Raw genomic sequence first — 13,190 nt, 5'->3', positions numbered from 1 at the left:
TGCTAATTCACTCTCCAAATGGCCACAATGACTGGAGCTGGACCAGGCTGAAGCCAGAAGCCAGGAGCTTCTTCTGGGTCTCCCATGTGCATGGTAGGGGCCCAGGGACTTGGACCAACCTCTGTGGATTTCCCAGGCACATAAGCAGGGAGATGGATAGGAAGTGGAGCAGCCATGAGTTGAACTGATTCTCATATGGGATGCCTGCATCGCAGACAGCAGCTTTACCTATTGTGACTCAATGCTGGCTACAAGGTTTATTTCTTTGAAAGGCAGAGTGACAGAGAGAATGGAACAAAGACAGAGATAGAGATATAGCTATAGCTATAGCTAGATAGATAGGTAGATATTCAGATAGATAGAGATATTCCATTCACTGGGTCAACAGCTGGGACTGGGCCAGACTGAAGCCTGTAGCCAGGAACTCCACCTGATCTCTCACATGGGTGGCAGAAATTCAAGTATTCAGGCCATCACCTTCTGCTTCCCGAGTGTATGAGCAGGACACTGGATCAGAAGCAGAGTAGCTTGTATGGAACCAGTGTTCTAATATAGGATGCCGGTATCACAAGCAGCAGTACCACAATGCTGGCCCCTTTACTCTAAATATATTAAAATAGAATATCTGTGAGAATAAGGACTAGCATGTACTGGAGTCAGGACTTGATTATAAGGAGGGAACATGTGTGCTAGGGATGAGTGATTATGGTCGGCCTGGATGCTAGGCCTGGAACTAGTTTTGACTTTCAGTTCTAGCTATGAGCAAATAATAGCAGCACCCTCTTGGGAATGCTGGGCCCCAGTTTTCTCATCTCAAGATGGAAACAGTACAGGTAAAACCCTACTGCAAAGAGAATTGGAATATTTTATTTTATTATTTTTTGACAGGCAGAGTGGACAGTGAGAGAGAGAGAGGCAGAGAGAAAGGTCTTCCTTTGCCGTTGGTTCACCCTCCAATGGCCGCCGCGGCCAGCGCACCTCGCTGATCCAAAGGCAGGAGCCAGGTACTTATCCTGGTCTCCCATGGGGTGCAGGGCCCAAGCACTTGGGCCATCCTCCACTGCACTCCCTGGCCACAGCAGAGAGCTGGCCTGGAAGAGGGGCAACTGGGACAGAATCTGGCGCCCCGACCGGGACTAGAACCCGGTGTGCCGGCGCCGCAAGGCAGAGGATTAGCCTAGTGAGCCGCGGTGCTGGCTTGGAATATTTTAAATCAGCCGCAGCTGGAGTGGCTGTGCGGTGTACGGTCCTTTCTGTGACGGCTGTGAGAACAGAAGAGGTGGCAATGATACTTCTCGGGGGTTCCTAGGTATAATGCAGCTGGAGTTGGGAACCAGTGTTCTCTACCTAATGGAAGAGGTTAAGTTCAATCCACATTTCATCTATAATGAGAAGTCTATTTCCTAAACATCTTTTAAGCAAAAACATAGTTTCTCGTTTTTTTCCCCATAAGGTAACTGGAAGAACAACTAAGAATGTATACACTCATTAGCTCCACAACAATGTATTCCCATGCTTTAGGCAATTACCTTATTTGGTTCCAATTTTCCCACATTACAAGGTTTTACTGTCACAGACCTACTTAAGGGCTCATCACAGGGGCTGCCTGAGTATCTATGAAGGGACAATGCTTTGAGCATTGTGAAGCTTACGACCTTGCTGGGAGTTTGCACTGAAAAGAGGAAAAATGTGACCCAACGGCCACTGAGATCACAGGAGTCACTCTGAAACGGAAAAGTCAGCAGCAGGGACACAGGCAGGCATAGTTGTATGTAAACAGGATGGTAATTATATCTCCTCTCCAGACCTCATCTCCTGAATGTGGTCCTTGGGGAAATTATGGTGGAGACGTCCTCAGATAGTCAAAAACAAAGAGAAGGAAATGGCAGCGACAAACGCGTGCATGTGCAATATTCCACTATTCCAAGCTGAATTCCTCCTTCAGTTAAGCACATTATGTTGTAATTGTTATTGTCACTGACTCAGATGTGTTATTAAGTTATTATGATGATTGTTACTGTCGCAATTAGGTAGTAAATTGACTCCTTTAAGCACTTTGAAAACATTAAATAATTTTTGTGTAGGAGCAGCCCCCAAGGAGGGGTGCAGCGAGGTTGCTGTGCCTGACTCACGGTTTCGTGTGTGAAATCCTGCCTGGAAGACGCTTGCCACCTGCCTGCTTCCCTGCCCGGCATCAAACCGTGATTCCCACTCAGTGGTGTGTTGGATCACACCTGCTCGCTCACTCATTCATGCACTCTTTGTACACTCCTTGGGGGGCTTTGTACCTGCCGGGAGCAGAAGATGCTGCCACTCCAAGGCGGTGGGGATCATTTTACCATCATGCCCAACAGCCTTTAAAATGGCTGATGACAGTTAGTGTATGAATATCCCCTACTCCCCAACCCCTCAGATGGGAAAACTCTGAGGCACTGCTTTATATAACTTCCCAGAGTTCTCATTTGGGATGAAAATACACTTACTCAGAGTGGCAATGGCTTGGCCAAAGCGCCTTCATCCGTTACATTCTTTCTCCTGTCTCATTGCCTTACGGGGGGCTCTCTGTGTCTCCTTCCCCAATAAAGTACTTACATCTGATTCTTGTTGTAGGGTCTGCTGCTGGGACATTCTTGCCTCCAGGTCCTGTGGACAAAGGGACGCTCATTGTGCAGGTAGGTGTGATTAAAAGCAAAGGAGGTTGACAGTCATTCCCCAAGCTGGCCAGCCACCAACACACTAACTCCTAGGGAGCTCTGTCTGAAGACGGTGCCTTATCAGCTCTTCTGTCCTTCTCATGGGCTGACAGCAATGACTACTAAATGATGGTATATTTAACAACTCATCTTCCACGCATCAACCTGTCCATTAACCACCCATGCATCCAGCAGACTATGGACTTAACACACATCCACCTGTCCACCGCCCACTCACGATCCAAACATCAGCCCAGCCACTCACCATCCATCCGCCTCTCCCTCACAGCTCGCCCTCCACTCCCCTTCTCCAAGCACTTAGAAAATCTTTGCCCTGGGCCTAATATCGGGTTAATCAATGTAGGGAGAAACAAGGCATTTATAAAAAGGTTAATAAGCTGACCTCAATTCACCTTATCTCTGACTGCTTTTATTCTTGGGAATGCTTTGATCTATTAGGAATTTTTTGAACATTTCAGGCTCTTTCACCTCTACTACATACATTTCCTCTGACTTCTTCATCTTTCTAAATCTCCTTATTCCTTCTTTAATGTGAGGATCGCTGGAAGATTCCCTTGAAAGTTAACACCTAAGGGGTTTTTCAAGATGGCGGAATAGGGAAGGCGCTTACTGCTCTTGTTTAGGGGAGGGTAGTTAAAAAAAAAACAGTGGAGAGAGTGTGATCTCAGGGAAGGGTGAGGGAGAACATGCAGAGGAAACTCCATGCAGATAGGAGGGACACTGTGCACACTGTAACAGCCCTGTCCTGCCTGGTTTCCAGGACCAACTGCAGATTCTACTTTGTCTCAGTGCCCCGAAACAATGATGAGGTGGGCTTTTGTAATCATGACCCTGCCCCTAATGTGAGTTGCCTCGGATGTCAGATAGAGGGTGGGGGCTGATGGAACATGGCCCTTTCCTTACAAAAATTGTTCAAGTCCTCAGTTCTTCCCTGGCAATGAGGTTCGGCTTTTTATAGAACAGCATCCAATTTGTCAGCAACCTCTAGGTGGCTTATTGATTTAGCATTTCTTTGGAGATGCTAACAAATATGTGGTCTGCTCATAGCAACAGGGAGTTGGCTCTAAAAGGGGAATCCGATGGTTTGCTCCCAGCTGAGCTGGTTCAGCACTTTTGCAATCACTGTTTTTTCAGAAAATTGTTTTAAATAGAGTTGATGCGCCATTTTCATCAGTCTTCCTCTTCTATTTCTTCATTTCTGTCTCCTCTTTTTTGCTTCCTTTTTTTTTCCTAACAGTGCAGTGTCCTTGTGTGGTACCTCCCACACTGTTATGGAGGGAGTCATTTCATAGTGAAATCACCTAACTGAAAGAGAAGTCTGCTTTGGTAAACTGCTGAAGCTCACTGTGTCAAAGCCGGCAGGTTCTGGAAATGACTTAAAGAAAAAAAAAAGCCCACTTGTTCATTCTTTCAGGGCACTGGGGCAAAATCGAATCGTGGAGTTGGTCCCTGAACCAGGCAGCACACAGCCAAGTCCACCTCGGACTAGCTCCTTGGGCTGGGCGTGCCCTCTGGCACTCTACTGTGTTTCTTCTAACCCCCAACTCCCAAGGGGAACCATTCACTAATCCAGTTAAGGTGTATTTTGTTAGTGGATGGGCTATGGTGCAAGTCAGCAGGAGTGTCAGGACTGCTTCTCTCCCTCCTTTTATCCTGTGCCTCTAACAGCAGGGGTGATACCTGTGTGTTCATTCTGCACATCGTTTTGTGTAATGTGGACATTTCAATAATATTAATTCTGTTAATCCATGAACACATTTTTTCATTTTTTGTGTCTTGTTCAATCTTTTTCAGAAATGTTTTGGAATTTTCACTGGAAAGCTCTTTCATATCACTGGTTAAATCTGTTCCGAGGTATTTTATTTTATTTATTTGGTAGCTAATGTGGATGGTGTTGCTCTTTTTTTTTTTCCCTTAAAGATTTTTTTTTTTTTATTTATGTGAGAGGTAGAGTTACAGACACAGAGAGAAAGAGAGAGAAAGATGCCTTCCATCCTTTGGTTCACTCCCCAAGTGGCTGCAATGGTTGGAGCTGGGCTGATCCAAAGGCAGGAGCCAGGAGCCTCTTCTGGGACTCCCATGTTGGGCCATCTTTCAGTTTTCCCAGGCCACATGCTGAGAGCTGGATTGGAAGAGGAGCAACTGGGACGTGAACCAGCACCTGGGGCTGCTCTTTTTTTTTTTTTTTTTTAATTTTATTTTTTTTGACAGGCAGAGTAGACAGTGAGAGAGAGAGACAGAGAGAAAGGTCTTCCTTTTGCCGTTGGTTCACACTCCAATGGCTGCCGCGGCTGGCGCGCTGCGGCCAGCACACCGCACTGATCCGATGGCAGGAGCCAGGTGCTTCTCCTGGTCTCCCATGGGGTGCAGGGCCCAAGCACTTGGGCCATCCTCCACTGCACTCCCGGGCCACAGCAGAGAGCCGGCCTGGAAGAGGGGCAACCGGGACAGAATCCGGCTCTCCGACCGGGACCGCAAGGCGGAGGATTAGCCTAGTGAGCCACGGCGCCGGCCCGAGGCTGCTCTTATAATTTCTTAGTGAGTTCATCAGTGGTGTATACAATTTTTTGGAGGTTTTTTTTTTTTTTTTTTTTTGTATTCTACTACTCTGTGGATTTGTTTATCCATTCCAATAGTCTCTTGCTGATCTTTTGGTTTCTCCACATATAGAGTCATGTTAAATTTCTTCCTTTCTACCTGTATGCTTGAAGTCTATGTTTTCTGGTATCAGGGCAGCTTCTCCTGCTCAGTTTGGTTCCTGTTTAAATGGAGACTCTATTTCTGTTCTTTCTCTTCCAATCTGTGTGTATCTTTACTAGCGAAGTGAGCTACTTCCTTTTTTTTTTGAAAGATTGAAAAAAAGTGTATTTGAAAGGCAGAGTTACACAGAGAAAGAAAACTCTCCCATTCACTGCTTCACTCCCCAAATAGCTGCAACACCAGGGCTCTTGCAGGCCAAAGCCAGAAGCCAGGAACTCTGTCTCCTACATGGGTGGCAGGGCCCAAGCACTTGAGCCGTCTTCTGTTCTTTCCCAGGTGCATTAGCAGGGAGCTGGATTGGAAGCAGAGCAGCTGAGAAGTGAACTTGCGCTCCCGCGTGGGATGCTGGCGTTGCAGGTTGTGGCTTGATCTGCTGCTCCAAACACCAGCCCCAAAGTGAGTTTCTTGCAGGCAATTATCTTGGGTCTTGTTTTTATCTAATCAACCAGGCAAAATCCTTGAATTGAGATAGTCAATTATTAATAGTCAGTTTATAGTCAATTATTAATAATAGTAATGGATTACTCTTGTTTATTCTTTAATATTTCTTCTGTTCATTTTTATTAATTACCCTTTGCTCTTTTTCTTGTGGGCTCTATCCTTTCAAATATTTCATGATGTTAGTTGTCTTTTACTATTTCTTAAGGATACCCTGAAGTGTATTCTATAATGCTGGTCTGGGTGATGCATTCCATCAGGTTTTGCTTGTCTCGGGTAGTATTTCTCCATCATTTAAGAAATAGAATTTTCTGTTTGGTTCTTTTGCAAGACCTCTATCACTTTGCTAAACTTCTCCTTCCTATCATGCACTGATTCCCTAATTTCATTTAGCCAACTGTATTTCCTTGTGTCTCTCTGAGTATCCTTATCACCATTTTTGGAGTTATTTGTCGAACATTTCATAATACTCCACTTTGATGGAGAATGATCTTGAAGTGAGTGTTGGTGAGGTGTGCTTCTTGTAGGGAACAGACAGATGGATCTTTTTAAAAAAAATCCATTTGGCTAGTCTGTATCTTTTACCTGGAGAGTTGAGGCCATTTACATGCAAGGTAACTAATTTTTTTTAACTTTTATTTAGTAAATATAAGTTTCCAAAGTACAGTTTATGGATTACAATGACTCCCCTCCATAACTTCCCTCCCACCCACAACCCTCCCATCTCCCGCTCCCTCTCCCATTCCATTCACATCAAGATTCATTTTCAATTATCTTTATATACAGAAGATCAATTTAGTATACATTAAGTAAAGATTTCATCAGTTTGCACCCACACAGAACATAAAGTGTAAAATACTGTTTCAGTACTAGTTATAGCATTAATTCACATTGGACAACACATTAAGGACAGAGATCCCACATGAGGAGTAAGTACAAGGTAACTATTGATAAGTAACTACTTGGCCCTGTCATTTGTCTGTGAGTATTCCTGTTGTTTATTTTGGATCTCTTTTGTACTTTTACTGGGGGATTTTCTGTCTTTGCATTCCTTAATGATGATGGTTTTCTTTCTGTGTTTCTGTGTGTAACATATTCTTTAGGATCTTTTGTAAGGCTGGACGAATGGTGACAAATTCTTTCAATTTCTGTTTGTTATGGAAGGTCTTTATTTCATCTTCATTCACAAATAAGAGCTTTGCAGGGTACGGTATTCTGGGTTGACAGTTTTCTTCTCTTCTTATTGGACTATATCTTGCCATTATCTTCTAGCATGTAGGGTTTCTGATGAGGCATCAGCTGTGAGTCTAATTGGAGAGCTTCTGAAAGTAATCTGGCATTTCTCTCTTGCACATTTTAGAATCTTTTCTATATATTTTACCATGGAAAATTTGACTACAATGTATTGTGGTTAAGATCTTTTCTGGTCATACCTGTTAGGGGTTCTATGTGCTTCCTGTACTTGGATGTCCCTTTCTTTCTCCAAATTAGGGAAGTTTTCTGTAATTATCACTAAATAGGCCTTCTAGTCCCCTCTCTCTTTCCACACCTTCAGGAACTCCTATGACCCATATGTTGGATCATTTGATAGTATCCCATAGATCTCCAACACTGTTTTTAAGTTTTCAAATTTCTTCCCTTTTTTTTTTTTTTTTTTGGTCGGACTGTAAAATTTGCAGAATTTATTTGCCTTCTAGCTCAGATATTCTTTTTTCTGCCTCATCAACTCTGTTCTTAAGGCCTTTCACCACATTTTTATTCGATCTATTGAATTCTTCATTCCTAATGTTTCATTTTGATTTTTCTTTAAAATCTCAATTCCATGGGAAAAATCTTCACTCATATCATATATGCATATGTGTTTGTGGCTTTGCTTCTGGTTGTTTTTGAGTCATCCTATGATTAATTTTTTAATTCCATTTCCAGTATTTCCTCAATCTTTTCATCTTCACATTCTAAAATTGAAATGCTGTTGTGTTCCTTTGCAGGAGTCTTTTTTCTTACGTTTCTTAAATTTCTGCATGTATTTTTAGGCATTTGTAGAATATTTTTTCTCCCTCTGATGGCTTTTATCTTTGAGCTGTGCCTCTGTGGCTTAGTGAAATGTTTGCACTTTCAGTTACTATCAAGAGGTGTGTGGTGGCTTTGGCCATGGAGCTCTGGTCTGTGCACCAGGATGGGGCGAGTATCCAAGGGAACACCCAGTTGGGCATGGTAGCTGTCTTCTGGTTAACTGGATGGAGAGGAATGGTCACCTCTGTTGGTGTGACCACCCCTTCTCTTCCAAATTGAGGCATGCCCAGGGGTTAGCCCCCAGTGTGTTCAGCACTCATCAACTCTGCTGTATGAACTGCAGCAGTGATACGCACCTCCTTCCTGGGAGCCTGGCTCCCTCTTCTCTGAGCTGCTCTAGGCAACCCAGGAGCTCTGAGAGCGTGCAGCAGCGCTCTGCAGTTGCCCAGAACCCAGCTATGCCCTGCCTCCTCTCACGCAGTCACAGTGTCTCTGTAGTCTCAGCACCCAGGGCTCTCAGGTCTTCTGAGACATTCCCAGAGCCGCTGTCCCTGTGTGCCCCAGCCTGCTAGATCGAGTCCTGGCCTCCTGACATGAGTTTTTCTCTCTGGCTCACAAAATACCCACCAGCCGCAGCCCTGTTCACGTCGCAATTGTGCTGGGCACGTAAGAGAGTCCCACAGGTGGCACTTCCCTTCCATAGGGATGGCTCCGCCTCCCCGCCTGCTGTTGGGTGGGTGCAGCTGGCGTGGTGGAGACCATCTCCGTATGTTACTCTTGATCTGCTGTGGTTGTTGCTGCTGACCGGGTTGAGGGCGATTCTGATAGCTGCAAGGTGCGCACACAAGAGCTGGAGCAACTGCCACCTGCTCATGTCCAAAAATGGTGCCAGCCCTCCCAGCACTGGCTGCAGGTCCCTGTTGTAGAGGGGAGAAGAAGGGAGGTACAGGGCGCTTTTTCCCTTCCTCTGGGTGAGCAGTCACCCTGCTGCTCTAAGGGATCCAGGCTGGACTCAACAACGATGCGGTTCACCAAGCTCTGCTTCCAGCTGTGTCCACAGCGGCATGGGCTGTGCAGTCCAGTCTCGCCTGGTTTGCCAGGGTGGGTGCTTTTTTCCAGATCCAAGCTGCTGGGTCCTTTGCTGTCTCATCGCTCGTGGCTGTGTGTCTGCACCTTCCACACAGGTCCGGGCCATTTCTACTGCTTTCGCAGGACCTCCCACTGCAGTTTTACCCTGAGAGTGTGCTTTCTCCACTTTGTAAATCAGACTGCCCTGTTGCTAGTCCATCATCTTGGGACCCTCTCCTATCCATCGTTTTCAAAGGATAACCCTCCTGGATGGAAATCTTCCCGAAGAAATGCCTTTGGGTGTTGGTTTGGTAGCTGGTCTGACTTTGGTTTCAGTTGGATGCTGCAGCCTAGCCTGTCTATACCATCCAGGAGGATTCTTTCAGGTCTAGCAGGTGTGCATAGGTCTTGGTCATGCTGGTTGGAAGTGTGGCAATGCCCTATCCTAGTCTAGGGTGTGTACACTCTGCCACTTGTGCCCACCAAAGCTGATGCCAACTGGGTGGGTTGGCGTCATGGCACTCACCAATGTCCATGGTTGCTGAATAAGGGAGTCCCTGTAGACTGAGCTGCAGCAGGCCACATGATCCCCAAAGCTGGAGTCGGCTCTTTGCTGTGGAGCTGGAGTCTGGCTCATTCACCCAACGTGAGGGAAGGCCGCAGAAGGCTGGGTGTGTGTGGGTGACCAACCAGTTCTGCCAAAGCCAGATCAGGCTCGGGTCACAGTGGGGGCAGTTGAGGATGCTCACTGAAGCAGGGACCTGCAGAGCCCAGTGGGTGTGCAATGTACATGCTCCCCAGAGCTGGAGTGGCTCAAGGAGCTTGGATACCCAGAAAACACTGCCTCGGGTGGAGAGAGGGGAGAGCCAAGCATGCAGAGACAAGTGCTGCGACTTCTGAGTTCCTGCTCTCCCGCATCGCCAGTCCTGCGTGGTGCAGAACTCTGCCTAGGCCAGGGTGCTGGGGCTGTTGTCACAGCTGGATCCAGCTGGGTCTGTCAGGATGTGATCCTGTTATGTCCAGTAGGGTAGAATATCTGTGAGGTTATTTTGTTTCTTCTCTATGGTGGAGGAGAAGAATGGTGGACACCCCTATTCAGTCACCTTGGTTCTCCCTACTTCTTGCATTCAGAAGAATGAGGCACAGAAGGCGTGAGGGATGCAAGGAGCACTTTTAAAATTCATGGGAAAATGGAATTCAAAGATAAATTTATTTTCATGTAAAATTTTTTTAAAAGATTTGTTCTATTTTATTTGAAAGGCAGAGAGAAAGAGAGAGAGAGAGAGGGCGCGAGAGAGGTTTCAATCTCTGATTCACTCTTCTAATGGCTGGGCCAGGCCAAAGCCACCAGGGTCCTGAAACCCCATCCGGGGCTCTCACATGGGTGCAGGACCCCAAGTGCTTGAGCCGTCCTCTGCTGCTTTCGCAGGCACATGAGCAGGGAGCTTCATCAGAAGCAGAGCAGCTATGACTTGAACCCCTGCTCCAATAGGGGATGCTGATGTCCCAAGGAGTGACTTAACCTGCTACGCCACAGCACCAGCCCTGGTATAAGACGTTTGTGAAATCCATGCATAGTTATTGCAAAAAATGCTTTCCCATGAACTTCTTGAAAACCCTATGTATGCATGTATTCAAAATATCTTTGTCACAAACTTATTTAATTCTGTCTTGCACACACTCTTTGAAGTGCCCTTGTATGTCCAACAGCTACTAAAAGGACCATGCATTCATTTTCTCAGTCTACAAATGCCTTCTGTGTGCAGAATGAGGAGAGGTCATACGAGGGTGTGTGTGTGCGTGTGTGTGTGTGTGTGTGTGTGTGTGTGTGTGTGGTTCCTTTCTGTCATCCTCTAAATAGTGGCTTTGATACTTCTGCAATTGATTTCATTAGTTAAGTTAATTTTATTCATAATGTTGGGGACATAAAAAATGGATGCAAATGAATGCTAATTTCCAAATTAATATTTCAGGCAAAGGCCCTTGCCATTTTTGAGGGAAGATGGTTGCAGTGGTAATGGAATTCACAAACAGCAGCCTCGCTTCCTCTCCCGTCTCATTGCAGCAGGCCGGGCTCTTGCTCTGAGTGGGGAGGTTTCTGAAGTCTGGAGGATTTCTGCCCTAGTTTTCTCCTTGCTCCTGGGAAGCATCCCTCAGCTGCTGCCAATTCCCCCTTTTACTTTCCTCTCTCACCAGTCTGTTTTTGTCCCAGGTCAGGGAATTGATGAGAAACTTGTCTTTCTTTTTTTTTTTTTTTAATTTTTCCCAGTTTAGCTTACTCTTCTTTGCCCCCTTGGTTTGCACACATGCCAGGGTCCTTCAAAAAGTTCATGGAAAAATGAATGAAAAGATTAGCTTATTTTGGTGCCAAAAAGTTTGAAATCCCTACATAGATTTTCATAATATTTAAAATTTTTTCAATGACTTTTTTATTAAAGATTTAATGAGTTTATTTGAAAAACAGAGTGACAAAGATATAGAAGGACAGAAGGAGAGAGAGAGAGAGATTTTACATCTGCTGGTTCATTCCCCAAATGACCACAACAGTCAGACTGCTCAAGGCTGAAGCTAAAAGCCAGAAACTCCATCCAGGTCTCCCACCTGCGTGGCGGGGGCCCACACACTTGGGCCATCTTCTGCTGCCTTCTTAGTGCATTACCAGGGAGCTGGACTGGAAGTGGAGCAGCTGGACTCAAACCAGTGCTCTGACATGAGATGCCCACGTCACAGGCAGAGGCTTCACACCGTTGCGGCACAAGCCTGGCCCCTCCACCAACTTTTTGAAGACCCGCAGACCTGGCCATCAGGACTGTGTTGCATGAAAGGTAAAGATGCCCGGAGGGTTGTGTGTTCAGGCCCCTCATTCTGCAGGCCTGTTCCACCCCACCTGCTCCTGGTTGGCTCAGGCCCCAGGGGACCAGCTCTTAGAGCAGAGGGCCGTGGGACACCTCATGCACCACCCACAGCAGGGAGCCCCCGTCTCGGGCTCTGGCAGCTCGGGGACAGAGGGTTTTGCTTCCAGGGAGGGCTCCCTGCAGAGGAAGTTTGCTCTGAATCCCTCCACACTGCAGGAGCCCTTCCCTTCTCCTGGGTGGCACTGGGGATGGGTGGAGCGGGTCCTGCTGCTACAGTGGGAACAGATGGCATTTCTTTGATTAACTGAGAGCCTCTATCGGGAGAGAAGGATGGGGAATCCTGTTGCTCAGGGCTTTATCCAAGAACTCATCATATTCTGAAACAGAACCCTTGGCTCTGATGACTCCTGAGGATCCAGCCCTCGCAACCTTGCCAGTCGTCTCTCTTACTGTGTGCCCCCTTCCTTAGCTCCCCATGGTGCAGCCATATGGTGGCTGCTTGGTGCCTGCTTTCTGGATCAGTTCACCTGGGCGAATGTCTGCTTGTGTTTCCAGGCTCCACCCAGGCATCAGCCCCTGCCCCTCCCCGCCATCAAACCCAGTGCAGCCTGGTCTCTCCCACCCCATGCCACCCCTAGGCAGAGCTGGATACTGTTGCCTTATGTTCTATTCACACCTGTGCTGTTGTGCTTAAAATACCACTTTGTAGTTATTTTATCAGTAATAGAATGCTATCGTGGGCTTTAAAAGCAAGCCTGCATGGATTTTGTACCAGTTCTGCCTCCTGTTGGCTGTGTCATCTTGGGAAGGTTCCCTGGTCTCTGTGTTGTAGCTCCCACCTGTAAGATGAGGACAATGGTAATAATACTTATGTAGGGAAGTACTGGCCCTGTGATGGCCTGGAACTTCCTGCTGCGGCCAGATTCTGAGAAGCTATAGTGTATCAGAAAAAAGCTGGGATGGGTGCTCCCCACGTTACTGGCTTAGAGAGAGCCAGCGCTTGCAGATGCAGGCAGGGAACCGAGAAGTCACTGTGTCCTGATACCTCCACTGAGATGACAACTTGCCAGATGGGTCACCTCTGACCCCTGTGCAGACACCATCCCATCAGACAATGAGTCCCAGAGGTTGGGCCTGGGGTGTGCACCCTCATTTGACTCCCAATAGGTCACTTATTAATATTCCCTGCTTTTTATGACAATACTGTTTTCAGCAACAATAATGATAATTTATTTTGTCTATAAACAAATCATTAATGGAGGAGAGTAAATTTTTCAAAAGGTTATGTGAATTCACAAAAATATTTCACGTAGGAACTAAACTTTTCACTTCCCAGACACAA

The 13,190-nt window shown here is 46.4% G+C and overlaps 1 long non-coding RNA gene across 1 annotated transcript in view; it reads left to right on the top strand.

The window, feature by feature from the left end:
• LOC138849406 (uncharacterized) overlaps nt 1-13,190 on the top strand; it is a 294,363-nt gene that overhangs the window by 280,343 nt on the left and 830 nt on the right. The window contains exons 6-7 of the long non-coding RNA XR_011388232.1: nt 2,611-2,672; nt 5,751-5,870. This is a non-coding gene — a long non-coding RNA (uncharacterized lncRNA). The remainder of the gene's footprint in view (nt 1-2,610; nt 2,673-5,750; nt 5,871-13,190) is intronic.

The sequence above is a fragment of the Oryctolagus cuniculus genome, chromosome 4 (genome assembly GCF_964237555.1).
Source record: "Oryctolagus cuniculus chromosome 4, mOryCun1.1, whole genome shotgun sequence".
Taxonomy (NCBI): Eukaryota; Metazoa; Chordata; class Mammalia; order Lagomorpha; family Leporidae; genus Oryctolagus; species Oryctolagus cuniculus.
Note: the sequence above shows the minus strand (reverse complement) of the source record. Positions and strands in the feature narration are given on the sequence as shown.